The sequence below is a fragment of the Schistocerca nitens genome, chromosome 2, assembly GCF_023898315.1.
Source record: "Schistocerca nitens isolate TAMUIC-IGC-003100 chromosome 2, iqSchNite1.1, whole genome shotgun sequence".
In the NCBI taxonomy this organism is placed as follows: Eukaryota; Metazoa; Arthropoda; class Insecta; order Orthoptera; family Acrididae; genus Schistocerca; species Schistocerca nitens.
The window spans coordinates 1,074,042,350-1,074,057,996 of NC_064615.1; the positions used below are offsets into that span (position 1 = coordinate 1,074,042,350).

Here is a 15,647-nt window from a genome sequence, read left to right on the forward strand (position 1 = left end):
GAGAAGAGTGTGATGGAGCCATATTTGGAGAATATGGCGGATTCGAACCCGCTGTCACGCAGTTTCCAGTGCTGCTAGGGCTTTGTGCGAGGGTGCGTTGTCCTGATGGCAAAAGAACTCCGCGCGCCTGTTTTCCGCGCCTTTTTTTCTTTATCTCTTCCCTCAAACGGCACAGGAGGGTGCAATAGTATGATGAATAGATAGTTACGCTCTTTTGCAAGTAAGCCACCATAATTACCACTTCTGCATTCCAGAACACGGATGCCATCACCTTACCGGCTGATTTTTGCACCCGGAACACTTTTGGAGTATGGGATGAAGAATGTTTCCATTGTTGTGACTGTTGTTTTGTCTCAGTGTCAGAGTGGTGAACCCACGTTTCGTCCATTGTCACACACCTTCATCTGCTTCAAATTGGTGGACGATTTCTTCACAACAGTGGACACGCTGTCGTGTCTGATCTGCTTTCAAGTGTTTCGGGACCCAACGCGATGAAACTTCCTGCATTTCCAAAATATCCACAGCAATGTGACGAGCGTGCCCGTGGGACATTCCAAGTGTGGTTTCAATGTGCTGCAATGTTTTTCGACGATCCTGCAAAATCATATCGTGGATTGCAGTCACTGTTTCGTCAGTGGCAACGGTGGCGGCTCTTCCGCTCCTTGGCGCGTCTTCCACACTCGTTCTTCCACGTTTGAAGTCGGACACCCAGTTTTTCACTGCTGCATAAGACAGAGCACTGCCCTTAAGTGTATTCCGCATGTCCCCCACAATTTCCTTGCGCGTCCTTCCCTTCAAATAAAGATCAGTCACACCACGGTTCTTGAGTCTCTCGACATTCGCCGTTTTGCTTACACTACGGTGTACAACGCATCCTAGCGGCAAAACTAATGAGGCTGGAGCCGCGAAATTTGGTTTGCATACCCACAAAGGGTCACCATAAAAGTAGGTGGTGTTGTTTCAGCGAGACCTTGCGGTACTAGAAACTTTTCGACCGTCCCTCGTATATAGCGTCACACTTTTTTTCCTTCCCTCTGAGATTTTCCAGGTCCGACGTGATGTTTTGCATATATTGAACGCAAAAATAACCCTATAGCTTCAAAGAAACGTCGCAGTGGGCTAGATTGGTATTTTTTAAACGTTTTTTATTCATTTTTTAAAATTTTTTAGTTATGAGGCCTGTGACTAGTTTGATATGGCCCGGCACGAATTTATGTCGTGCGCCGACCTCTTCATATCGGAGTAGGACAGGTGTTTGTTGGACATATTTCAATAGCTGTCCTGGCCTAGAGTTTTTACACTCCTATTCCCTAATGTCTTGACACCCGTCCCTTCAATCGCCTCGTTCTTCTTGTCACTGTTTTCTACATGTACCTCTCCTCGCAGATTCTACAGAGAACCACCTCGTTTCTTATCGTATCAGCACACCTAATTTTCAAACCCTTTTCTCATTTTATAGCAGCACACTCAAACAACTCGATTCTGTTCTTTGCCAGTTTTCCTACAGTCGATAAATAACTATCTTACAAATTTATGCTCCAAGGGTACATTTCTCAAAATAAGGCCGATGTTTGATACTCGTAGGCTCTTGTTTTCATGAATGGTTTCTTTCCTTATGCTCGTCTGCTCTTTATGTTCTTGCTTCATTCCTCTTACATCCAAAGTAGCAGAATTCCTTCACTTCGTCATTTTCATGGTCACCGATTTTAATGTTAAGCTTATCTCTTATCTTAGTCTGATACTCATTAATTCCGTCTTCTTCGGTTTACTCTCACTCCACATGCTAGTATAGACTAGTTCGAATAAGACAATCCATACAACATGTGTCACAGCTCTATTCGTTAGACAGATACACTTGGATACAGAAATATATATTTTTTCATTACCGTCTTGGTACCCCAATTGGTATGGATTTGTTTATCGATTGTTTTTTTTTAATTAAAGTTGTGAAGTTTGAGTTTAGGCAATCGAATTTTTCAGATTGGTACGTGATTTGTTGGCAAAATCGACTGTGTCGTAAGCATGCCGCACGTATTTACAAATACTGAGTATGATGATGTGGTTCTTGTGTCCTACTTCTGGTCGTAAAGAATGCGGTAGACCATTTCCTAACAGCAGAATACCAAATTCAAGAGTATTTACTCGTATTTTCACTAAACTACTCGAGACTGGAGCTGTGTGTAAATGCCGTATTTCATCTGAACGTGCTGAAGAGCAGCGTGTGGATGATGTAAAAAGACGCTATTCACTTGGTAGAACCTTTTTCTTCCACAAGCACTCGCAGAATTGCTACACGGTTTGGTGTTCCATTCACAAGAATATGGCGGGCATGAAGTATTCGCTATTCGCAAGGGATTCAGTCACCTTCCAGAAGGAGATAAAGGTAGACATTTGGAATTATGTCATTGGCTAATTCCACATCGCCGAGTAAGTCCATTAATACTGTTCATTGATAAAGCCACTTTCACTCCTGACGGCATCAATAAGACACGTAATTCTCTTTGGTCCGATGAAAACCCATAAGCCTTTACGTAGACACATTTTCAAGTACGCTTCGCTGTAAACGTGTGATGTGGTATGATAGAGAATGAGTTGATGGGACCTGTTGCGTTACCGCATGGTCTTAGGTGGCCCGGTCATCTAGACTTCCTTGAGAACGAGGCTCCAGCATTGTTGGAACACGTTCCTTGGGCTACATGAACGGTTGTGTTCTACCATCATGACGAGACTCCTGCAAACACTAATCGTCAGGTGACACATCATCTAGACCAACGTTCCCCGAAATGTGGATTGGTAGAAATGGCCACGTTTCTTGGCCACTGATATCCCCGTACCTTAGCACTTCAGATTTTTTCCGAATGGGGATGGTTGAGAGGCCAAGTCTATAAAGAAAAAGTAAACACAAAGACGAACTGACTGTTCTGATTATGAATGGTGCTGCCTTCATAAAAGAACGCCAAGACGAACTCTCAGGTGAAATTTATCAAAATCAACTTTGCCTTTGCTTGAGACCTTCTATGAATAAATGTAATAGCTATACCTCCGTGACCAATGAAAATTGGAAACATGTATGGAACGTTTTATGCGCATCAGTTTATACTACCACCTCCTGAAACATTTACTAATCCTCCAACGACACCCTGAGTAGCGCCATGCGGTAGGTCGTATTGCACGCAAAACAATTATTCCACGAACCGAGAACACTCCACATCTGCGCTGCGTATGGAATCTGGTTTTTCTCTAACCGAACGCAAACCATTTACAGCTTCATCAGTATTTCGAGAAAAACTGTAATGTGTCACACAGAGGATATTTTTATTGAGCTATACCGGATGACTCTTCTTATACGTCGGTTCGGGGGCTTTTAAACTTTAGTAAGAACCATCCTCTATATTACTTCTCATTCCACGTGTAAAGAGTGATTATTTATATGACTCCTTGCAGCACCCTACAGCAGTTCGAAACGCGACATTCTCTTTAAGTATCCTGCTATTATTTGATATCATATCCCTCCCTATACATAATTACTCCCTGATATGTGTTAGATGACAGATTCCGGCCGACCGGGGTGGCCGAGCGGTTCTAGACACAGTCTGGAACAGCGCGACCGCTACGGTCGCAGGTTCGAATCCTGCCTCGGGCATGGATGTGTGTGACGTCCTTAGGTTAGTTGGTTTTAAGTAGTTCTAAGTTCTAGGGGACTGATGACCTCAGGCGTTAAGTCCCATGTTGCTTTGAGCCATTTGAACCATTTGACAGATTCCGTTTGTGACTCATTAATCCGGTAGTTAAAGGTTGTTTACATTTTTAAATTTCATGAAGTGCATTTTCTCTAAATTAAAGAGTTAGTTGCAACTGTTTTCAGCAGGTTGGTATTTTGTTCTAATCTGACTGGACGTTTTTACTGTTTTCGTGGATAAAACGTCACGGAGAACCATTACTTAATGAGCGAAAAGTCTGACATTTCAGCCAGTATCATTGGCTAGATAAATTAATATATAATATTGATAGTATCATCACACTTCCCTGGGGACTACATTAAACTATTTTTTTCTAAGATAAATGTATTCTTAAGCTCGACATAATTCTCAAAATTCTCCCGTATTTAGATGACCGTTATTTTGTACGATCTTTTACTCTATTGTCGTGCGGTCTAAGGCGCTGCAGTCATGGACTGTGCGGCTGGTCCCGGCGGAGGTACGAGTACTCCCTCGGGCATGGGTGTGTGTGTTTGTCCTTAGGATAATTTAGGTTAAGTAGTGTGTAAGCTTAGGGAGTGATGACCTTAGTAGTTAAATCCCATAAGATTTCACACACATTTGAACATTTTTTTTTACTCTATTATATATTATTCATTTGTCCATATTTAACGCTTAAGTAACACAGTTCCGCTTCAGTGTAATTTTTTTCTCTTCGCTCATTGGTTTTCATAGTATTTCAAGTTTTCATTTCAAGTAACTTCGTAGATTTTTCTTAGTATTTCTGTGACACAATAAATGAAAAAAAAGTGAAGGACGTGCTCAGTGGGTCTAGTTTAAACTGGTTACTTTCGAATAAGGTGGTGCTGCTTTCGCCCGTTGCGTAATGTGTGCTTATCACCATCGATAAGGCTGAAATTGCAAATAGATGGGCCACCGTCAAAACACACGACGATTCATGCTCTTCCTTTTGAATATGACTGAGAAACAAAGTAAAGTAATCCTGATTCTTAAACACAGTATTTTTGGGGTTGCGGGTGGCGATCGAAAAATTCTTCTCATTCAATGTTTCAATGTAGAAAATGATGGAATAGAAAAATTAAGTAGTGCTTGATAATGTGATCAAGCAGCTTGAACTGATTTTTTTTAATAATGCACGAGTTACGTCGATAGTCAGATTTGTATTATATGTGACGCAATTTATTCATATACAATCCCACAAAGAGGAAATGTGTAGCTGATTATAAAAGTTGGTCTTAAATTTTAGTCTTAAACGTTAGATGATACTTTTTTTTTTTTTAATCCTATGGGACTTAACTGCTAAGGTAATCAGTCCTTAAGCTTACACACTACCTAACCTAAATTATCCTATGGACAAACACACACACCCATGCCCGAGGGAGGACTCGAACCTTCGCCGGGACCAGCCGCACAGTCCATGACTGCAGCGCCTGAGACCGCTCGGCTAACCCTGCGCGGCGATGCTACGTAATAACCACGTGTTGTGTTAAGTTTATTTTGTGATGCACAAGAAACAACTGAGTTCTGCAGTTAAAGACGTAATAAAGTTTTGGAGATCATTGTAACGGGAAACAATAGTTATACCAACGTAAGTATCTAAGACTTTTCACTAGCAAACTGAGGAGTTCGCTTGATTTTAGAGCCGACGATGCGGTATCAGCGACGGTGCGCAAGTTAAAGTAATAGGGGAAGGAAATCGGCCGTGTCCTTTACAAAAGAAGCGTCCCGGCATTAGCTTTACACGGTCTTACGGAATCTGTGGAGAATCTTAAATTCGATAGCGAGACATGGATGGAAACCCAGGTTTCCTCCCTCAGTAATATTGTCGCAGCTGTGAAGCCTTAGTACAAAATCAGCTGTTCTTCTTCACAAGTGCCGTAATTAACGTAAATTTTGCATTCTTCTTTCTTCCTTAGTAACTTCCCACCTCCACGAAATCTATTTTTGCGGCGTGCGTTTCGTACTTGAGTACATATTTTAAAGTCACCGCGAGGTACTGGCGGAAGTAAAGGTGCGAAGACGGGTCATCAGTCGTGTTCGGGCAACTCAGTTGGTGGAGCACTTGCCAGCGAAAGGCAAAGGTCCCGGGCTCGATTCCTGGTCCGGCAAACCGTTTTAACGTGCAAGGAAGTTTCATAACGGCGCACACTTTACTGCAGAGTGAAAATTCATCCTGGAAACAATCCCCAAGGCTGCAGCTAAGGCGTGTCTCTACAGTATCCTTTCTTCCAGGAGTGCTAGTCCCGTAAGTTTCGCACAAGAACTTCTGTGAAGTTTGTAACGTAGGAAATCAGGTATTGGTGGAAGTAAAGCTGTGACGGCAGGTCATGGGGCGTGTTTGGGTAGTTCAGTCGGTAGAGCACCTTTCCGCGAAAGGCAGAGGTTCCGGTTTCGAGTCCCGGTCTGGCACACAGATATAATTTGCAGGAAGTTTTATGAGTCACGTGTGTGGCAGCTTTGGAACGTACAGCAGTCTTTGCAGCAGAGCATCTTTGGAAAGTACAGCAGTGTCCACAGCAGAAATTTAAAGCCGCATAACGTAGCTTGTTACAGCGTCGCTGTAACTCGATGACCAAAAGACTGCATTCTTTGATATTGTATCTCTCTCTAGCCAAAATTTGTTCCTGAAAGACTAATTTAGAAACAACTGAAGCGGAAAACGACCCGAGTGTGTTTATCTGTTTCTCTCAGAAAAAAAGCGAATATAACGGTACCAGAATGGTGAGATTAAAAAGCACATCAGAGAAGCATGCCCTTTTATTTGGAAATGCCTACAGATCAACGTTTCGCTTTGACGAGAGGATCAATCGCGAATCCCTAATGAAATTCCGTTCCTCTAGTGGAAGATGGCGGCCACTTTTTTCCCTTCCCAGCCGCTTCACATCGTCTTCAAAATATGAAATAAAGAAATGAAATTAAATGGTGAAATCGACACTGGGACGCAGAGATCTCAGTACTGTTACTAGTAAGAAAAAAATTCTTTCTCGATGGCTTGATTTTTACTAACATATGACCTGTTTCAGGCCTTATGTGCCATCAGCAAATTTTAAAAATACTAGGCTACCAACATCACATCAATGTTGTAAGGTTTTTTAAATAAGGAAATTATAATTTTGGTAACACGCGGAAAGATAAAGCTTCAGTAGCATCTGAGTAATAGCGGGCAACATCTCTGCCAAACTTCCAAAGATAGAGTGCAGTCTTGAGGGAGGGAGAGAGAGAGAGAGAGAGAGAGAGAGAGAGAGAGAGTCGAGTTGTGTCTTGTTATGGAGAAAGATGTGTTTAGGCCGTGCTGTGTGCCGGGAATAATTTTCTTATATTATTTTTCATTTATGGACAGATATTTTGTAAATTCATTAAGAAGACTTCAAAAGGTACTGTAATAGCGCATTTGCTGAAAGATCCAATCGTAGTAGTTAATTTTATCAAGGATTTAGAATTAGAGATTTTTATGATAATGTAACAATGTGTGATTTACCGATTTTTCTTCATGAATCCATAGCATACGTGCTTGCAAGAAAGTAAAGAGAATTTGTTCAGGTTTTTTCACTATTAATGTAAAGCGAATTTTTAATATTTCAAGTGTTAAAATATTTTGTCTCAGTGATGTAAAGTTTTGTTAATACAGTTACATTATTGTTTCTCCACCAGTCAGCATTCGTCTCTTTATTTGAAATATGTATTTTTGCTTTCCTGAGTTTCTCAGTAACAGAACTTCAAGTGACAATGAAGTGACAATGATCATTGTCGGCCGCTGTGGCCAAGCGGTTGTAGGCGTTTCAGTCCGGAACCGCGCTGGTGCTACGGTCGCAGGTTCGAATCCTGCCTCGGGCATGGATGTGTGTGATGTCCTTAGGTTAGTTAGGTTTAAGTAAGAACAAGTCTGGAGGGCTGATGACTTCAGATGTTAAGTCCCATAGTGGTTAGTGCCATTTGAACCATTTGAACAATGATCATTGCAGTAATGAGATTTGTCAGCACATAAGTTTTGTAGATGTCGCTATAGTTTACAGCACGCATTGCACATTGCGTTGCTAGTAGTCTGAAATTTTATTTATTAACTAGCGTAGCAGCAGCAGCAGCACGGCATTTATTCATTGCGCAAACAAGTAGGAAATTTATAATTTACTTGTGATACAATTAAAATTTCAACAGTGACATACTTTTTAGACTCGGCGTTTTTGTAGATATTTATATTTCATACTTTTCTCGCCGTCAGATAGCTTGTGTTATTGCTAACAGGGCAGTTTTCTTAAATTTAATGGACCGACTGTACTCAGATTTAATGAATCAACTGTACTCTATGACGGGCGTTGCAGGACGCAGTTTAATGTTGCATTTCTGGTTACCTTTCGCATTGCTGATGACTTTTCAAGAATTACGAGATTACTTACGAACTTAAATACGAGTTTAAGTGTTTCTCTAATCACTTGTTCAGCTTCACATTACCACACAGACAAAATCCTAGTAAATATAACTATCCTTTACCGTACAGCAAAAATTAATTAGCCACTTTCAATGTGAACTGCATATGCTAATGAAACTGCACTTCACATTGGCGCGCTATTTGGACAGAGATATTGTATGATTGATTATTGCGTGTAAGACACTGAATTCGGTCATATGGTAATAAATATACTTTGCGACTGAGAGAGAAATGAGAAGATTTTATATTACTATAGAAATAAATATTTGTTCAGCGTATTGGGCTCTGCAAAGAGCTTGGTGCATATATCGCGTTTGGTGCTGACGCTTCGGAAGCTTGTGTGCAACGTATTAGCTAGAGAGTTTAAGGATATCGGCTATAGACGCAGTTTTCTTGTTATCTCTCCGAGTTGCCACGGAGAAAGAAACGGTTGCAGATGGTGGCGGTTGGCAGAAATAGACTCCTGCATGTCGCGACAAGTATTTGCGTCAGCTCACAAGGGAACCTCCCCATCGCACCCCCCTCAGATTTAGTTATAAATTGACGCAGTGGATAGGCCTTGAAAAACTGAACACAGATCAATCGAGAAAACAGGAAGAAGTTGTGTGAAACTATGAAAAAATAAGCAAAATATACAAACTGAGTAGTCCATGTGCAAGATAGGCAACATCAAGGAGAATGTGAGCTGAGGAGCGCCGTGGTTCCGTGGTTAGAGTGAGCAAATGCGGAACGAGAGATTCTTGGTTCGACTCCTCCCTCAGGTGAAAATTTTACTTTCTTTATTTTCTCAAAGTTACGATCCGTCCGTTCATTCATTGACATGTCTGTTCACTGTAATAAGTTTAGTGTCTGTGTTTTGCGACCGCACCGCAAAACCGTGCGATTAGTAGACGAAAGGACGTGCCTCTCCAATAGGAACCGAAAACATTTGATCGCAAGGTCATAGGTCAAGCGATTCCTCCACAGGAAAACACGTCTGATATATTCTATACGACACTGGTGACGGCATGTGCGTCACATGACAGGAATATGTTGTCGACACACCTAACTTGCACACTTGCCGAATGGGTAAAAAGATTCTTCTACCTTGCGCGATTTAGGTTTTCTTGTGGATGTGATAATCACTCCCAAAAAAGTGATGAAAACATAAGAGTTGGTAACATAAACTGCAACAAATGAATGCAACAGTTTCACAGTCGCACTGTTTTTCCTGTGCTCTGTCAAAACATATGTTTTTTACGTTTTCAAATGTTTCCGTGTGTAGACCGTCAAATCCTGCAGATGTCCAAGCAAATCTAAACATGTCCTGGAATTTTGGAGAGCGAAGTTGATTATGTGTGAGTGCCTGAACCTTAATAATTGTCTGAAAATAAAAAATTAAAAATTTTCACTCGAGAGAAGATTTGAACCAAAGGCCTCTCGTTCCGCAGTTGCTCACGCTAACCACGGGACCATGGCGCTCGCAAGCTGACACTCTCCTAGATGTTGCCTACCTTGCGCATGGACTACTCAGTTAGTATATTTGGCTTTTTTTTTTCATAGCTCCACACAACTTCTTCCTGTTTCCTCGATTGATCTGTGTTCAGTTTTTCAAGGCCTATCCACTGTGCCAACTTATAACTAAATGTGAGGGGGGTGCGATGGGGAGGTTCCCTTGTCAGCAGAAGCCACCGGTGTGAGTGAACACCAGTGGCTGAGTAATTTACCCATCAAATGGGCGCCGTTGAGTGGGAATTGCAAAACATTTGCAACATGACAACCATGTTGGTGGAGCGTATGCACATCGCAGTGAAGTTTGTGGTATGTGGGGAGGGGTGGAATTTGAAGGAGGGGCTACTGACGGACTGAAAATGTCTCGTCCTGTACATGCCTTATATTGGCGACATCTATGCGGAAATTACTAACCTAGTGATGCAACTGATAGTAGTAATAACTTTATGTTTTCATTCGAATTATTTCTTGCTGTGAGCAACTGTTAATTTTAAGTGTATTTTTGTAGCCGTGTACATTTCCGAGTAATTTTTATGTAAAACAGTGTTACATCTTCAGAGCAACAGTTTTTAAGACACTGATCACCCATAACATTATGACCACTGACCAACTATCGATAAAACCCGTCCAGGGGATAGCAGCGTCACCTGGCGAGAAATGACTGCCAGTCAGACACACGACGGTGCATGTAGTATCAGTGAGCGTGCTGTCCGTGTGTGGAATGGGGAAGCCCCACGATCAATCTGAGTTTGACCGAGGGCAGACTGTGATGGCCCGGAGGCTCGACACGAGGATTTCAGAAACTGCACGACTTGTCAGGTGTTCGAGGTGTGATGTGGTGAAACAAAGGTGAAACCACGTCTAGACGTTGTGGGGTTGGGCGGCCACTCCTCTTCGTAGATGTCGGACGTTGTAGGCTGGGCAGACTCGTAAAACAGGACAGGCGAAGAACTGTGGCGGAACTGACATCAGACTGTAATGCTGTGTAGAGTAAAAGTGGGTGTGAACACACAGTCTACCAGACACTCCTGACGATGGGCCTCCGCAGTCGACGACCCACGCCTGTGCCAATGTTAACACCGCGACATCGGCAACTACGAAGGAAACAGGCACGTGACCATCGGCACTGGGCGTCGGCGCTGAGGCAGAGCGTTGCATCGTCTGATGTAGCCCGATAGCCTTCTTCATCGCGCCAATGGTGGGGTGGGTGGGGTGGGGAGGGCGAATCCGTCGTCTTCCAGGGGAACAGCTCCTTGACACCTGCACTCTGGGTCGGAGACAGTCAGGCAATGGCTTCGTACTGCTCTGGGAAACATTCACGTGGGCGTCCATGGTCCACTGGAGCTCGTGCAAGGCACCAAGACGGCCAAGGAATTTCGTACACTGGTTGCAGACCACGTACACTTCCTCATGACGATCACGATTCCCAACGGTAGTGGCATTCTTGAACGAGATAATGCACCGTGTCCCAAGACCAGGAGGTTGTCGGAGTGGTTCGAGGAACACAGTGGCGAATTCCAACTGATGTGCTGGAGACTGAACTCGCCAGATCTGAACCCGATCGAACAAATCTGGGTGGGATGTGCCTGAACGTGGCGTCAGAACTCATCGCCCACCTCTCCGGAATTTACGGGGATTAGGTGACTTGTGTGTGCAGATGCGGTGCTAGCTACCTCCAGCGACCTACCCAGTCCTCACTGCTACCATGACACATCGCCGCTGTTATCCCTGCCAAAGATGGACATACCGGCTATTAGGTACGTAGCCATATTGTTCTGGCCGATCAGTGTCATGGGCCCCACACACGCACCAACCGACCGACCGACCAATTTCCTGTGCATCCTACATGCGTCCCCACCGATTTCAAAAAAATGGTTCAAATGGCTCCAAGCACTATGGGACTAGGTCATCAGTCCCGCCGGTCGCGGTGGCCGAGCGGTTCTAGGCGCTTCAGTCTGGAACCGCGCGACTGCTACGGTCGCAGGTTCGAATCCTGTCTCGGGCATGTATGTGTGTGATGTCCTTAGGTTTAAGTAGTTCTAAGTTCTAGGGGACTGATGACCTCAGATGTTAAGTTCCGTAGTGCTCAGAGCCATTTGAACCATCATCAGTCCCCTAGACTTAGAACTACTTAAACCTAACTAACCTAAGGGCATCACAGACATCCGAACCTGCGACCGTAGCAGCAGCGCGGTTCCGGACTGAAGTGCCTAGAACCGCTCGGAGAGATCGGCCGGCCCACCGATTTCACTCATCGATTACAGCTCCGTCCTATTCCTATCTCTATTTCGAGTATATTGTTTCTCCCGCACACTGACAACTGACGAACATTGAGTCGGCAGGCTGGCGCGACAGCGCTACGCACGGCACAATTTGCCAGGTGAAGTGGTGGCGGTGGTCTGAGTTGCCTTAGCGGTATTGGGCGCCGCGGTGCGAAAAATCAGCCTTCGTTTCACAAGCTGTAATCTCCACCACATTGTTTCACGGGCTATGCTAGTATTAAAAGACAATATTTTTTTGGTAAGTTATGTAATCAGTATTACAGTCTCACGAATTGGCGATAGCAGAAATAGCTCTTAAAGGTTACTTAATTTCGTGACCGAACACTTCTGTTTTTATACCTCAGAAATTTTCATTTTACCCCTCAGGGGGTAATTACCCCCGTTACGAACCACTGCTCTAACTTTTATTAAAGATCGTTGCTAAAAGCTCCCCTACTACACTGTCAAAGATTTGATCAAAGGCCTTTGACAGAGACATGCGAGCTACGGTAAGTATTTGTCGTTCGCCACGACGCCACACAGGCGTGCTCTTAGACGTGTATTTATTGTAGGCCACGAGGAGTTCACTGCTCCACCGTCTATTGAGGCGCGTAAAATAGTAATTTTGTCGTCATTTTGTTGGTTTATCGTCGTAAAATGTCTAGTTATTGTAACGGGAAATCTGTCACACAGTAGCAAAGCAAAAAGTGCGGATCTAATCTGTCATTCATTCCTGAATGACATTCAACTGCAAGAAAGTCTGGATTACGAAGTGCCAACGAAAAGTCCATTTCAATGTTACACCAAGAATATGTTCGGTACATTTCACACCCAATGATTACGTCTGTGACCGGCAAGCAGAACTACTTGTTTTTTCGATTGTTTCCAACTGCAGCAGACTAAAAGTTATAGTATCATTATTGCGTGGTTATTCAAAGCGTCGCAATTTGTGTTGGCAACGCCGAGTGTTTATTATGTTGACATTTCCTGTCGCACGTCTCCCCTCTTCGCAACGGCAGTCAAGTCATTCCATTCACTCCGTCACCCAACTACGCGAACCATCTTCTTCTTTTGTGCCACTTATTCTTGCCCGTCGCAAGCCGCTGTGCCGAAAGCTCCATGAGGCGTTTTGTAAACAGAATTGGTGCCTATGTTTTTACAGCTATAATGAACGTTTGTTCAGTAAATTTCAGAGCTGACAGATTACGTATGGTATAAGGCGCCAGGCTTGCGCCCACTAGGTACCTGCACTGGAGTGCCATGCACCCCTTGCACTTCCTAATAAAGTCGGCCCTCGTGATGATGGAGGTTGCGGTGGTGGAGTTTGGGTGAGTCGACTGTCGGATGATTATACCTGACCGACCGCCCGTGCCCGACGAAGCCGGCCGTTGTGGCCGAACGGTTCTTGGCGCGTCAGTCCGGAACCGCGCTGCTGCTACGGTCGCAGGTTCGAATCCTGCCTCGGTCATGGATGTGTGTACTGTCCTTAGGTTAGCTAGGCTTAAGTAATTCTAAGTCTAGGGGACTGGTGACCTCAGATGTTAAGTCCCATAGTACTCAGAGGCATTTGAACCATTTGAGCGCCCGTCGAGAAAAGTTGGTCGGACGGTTGATCAAAGCGCCTACCCTCGTCCAATCTGTCGATCGATCGCTCGGTATGTGTGTACGGCGCTAAAAGTTGAAAACAGTAGCTACACAGAACATAGAGTGTCAAAAGATTATGACTAACGCCCGCTGCGAGACTGAATGCCACCCGGTGGGACTGCGAGCAAGTGACGCGGTAAGGAAAGTATATAACCGGAGCAGAGACGAATGAGGAGTCATTCTAGCGACGATAAGGGCCGTAAATGGAGAAATCTGCTGACAAAAGCGACTTTGGAATGGCAAAGCTGCCTGCCTGTTCGTGTACTACAGTCGTGAGCATCTTTGGACAGTAGTCGAATGACAGTGAAACACGAGCAGGCGACACGTGGTCGGACGCCTCCACCTCATCGCAGAACGTGGAGGCAGGAAACTTGACCGCCGTGTAAAGCAGGATAGCGATCTCTCGGAGACTGACGACAGAGCGCAGTGATGGTGCAGGCACAGGTCTTTCAGAGCACCCCGTTCATTGGACATTGTTGAAGATGGGGCCCCGCAGCACAAGACTACTATTTATTTCCATGTTGACCCAATGACATCGTCAATTAGGACTGCAGGGCATCATCGAGATTAGTCAGTGGATCAGAGGAAACGTGTCGCCGGGTCGTATGAACCAGGTTTCCTGTTACTCCAGGTCGATGCTTGTGTCCGGATATGCTAGCATCCAGGCGGACAGCGTGGGTAGAATTATGCTGCCATGAGATGGGTGGCGTGGGTAGTATTATGCTGCCATGAGATGGGTGGCGTCGGTAGTATTATGCTGCCATGAGATGAGTGGCGTGGGTAGTATTATGCTCCCATGAGATGGGTGGCGTGGGTAGTATTATGCTGCCATGAGATGGGTGGCATCGGTAGTATTATGCTGCCATGAGATGAGTGGCGTGGGTAGTATTATGCTGTCATGAGATGGGTGGCGTGGGTAGTATTATGCTGCCATGAGATGGGTGGCGTCGGTAGTATTATGCTGCCATGAGATGAGTGGCGTGAGTAGTGTTATGCTGCCATGAGATGGGTGGCGTGGGTAGTATTATGCTGCCATGAGATGGGTGGCGTCGGTAGTATTATGCTGCCATGAGATGAGTGGCGTGTGTAGTATTATGCTGCCATGAGACGGTTGGTAAAAATCGAAGGCACCATGACAGCTGTGAGCATTTCTGCATTTCATGCATGACGCCTTCCCTGTAGGGCGTAGGCGGTGGCATATTCCAGCAGAATAGCTGTCCGTGCCACAAGGCCATACAGTGGTTCGAGGAGCATGATAGTCAAACTCTGATACTTCAGCCACCAAATTCGTCTGATCTGAACCAGATGGAAACATTTGGCCCAACTCCGGGACCACATGCCACTGGCCAGTAATTTAAAGGAACTGCGTTACCTGTGCGTAGACGGATGATGCTACATATGTCCGGAAAGGTTCCAAGGACTAATCCACACAGCTGCTATATTGCGTTTCAAATGTGGACAAGCACACTATTAACCATTCGAGTCCCAACAGTACACAAAAAATATAATTTTAAAATTATTCACATAATTAATGTTTATTATCACGGTAAGCAACGTATCAAGAAGAAATTGGCAAAAAGTCGACTATCAGGTGTTTTAAGAAGGTAGTTGCATTTAGGAATATAAATATCAACTTATAATGCTATTTTATCCATGCTGGACCTTGTGAAGTCCACGGGCGTTAATGATAGTTGATGAAAGACGCGACAAGCAACTTTAGTGCCATAACACGCATATCAAGAATATTATGAACTGTGCCACAATATTGCCCGCATCTCGTGGTCGTGCGGTAGCGTTCTCGCTTCCCACGCCCGGGTTCCCGGGTTCGATTCCCGGCGGGGTCAGGGATTTTCTCTGCCTCGTGATGGCTGGGTGTTGTGTGCTGTCCTTAGGTTAGTTAGGTTTAAGTAGTTCTAAGTTCTAGGGGACTTATGACCACAGCAGTTGAGTCCCATAGTGCTCAGAGCCATTTTTGTGCCACAATAATTTACTTCTAATATGTGTATTCTGGTGAAACTCAAGAGCATACACATCGAGCTAGAAAACTATGTGGACCACAACAAAACTCATCGCAGACGACATGCTGTTGATCAACATATCTATGTA

General features: G+C 44.3%; 1 protein-coding gene across 1 annotated transcript in view; it reads left to right on the plus strand.

Moving 5' to 3' along the window:
- Positions 1-15,647, plus strand: part of LOC126237468 (PRL-1 phosphatase) — a 673,482-nt gene that overhangs the window by 344,889 nt on the left and 312,946 nt on the right. The window lies entirely within an intron of this gene.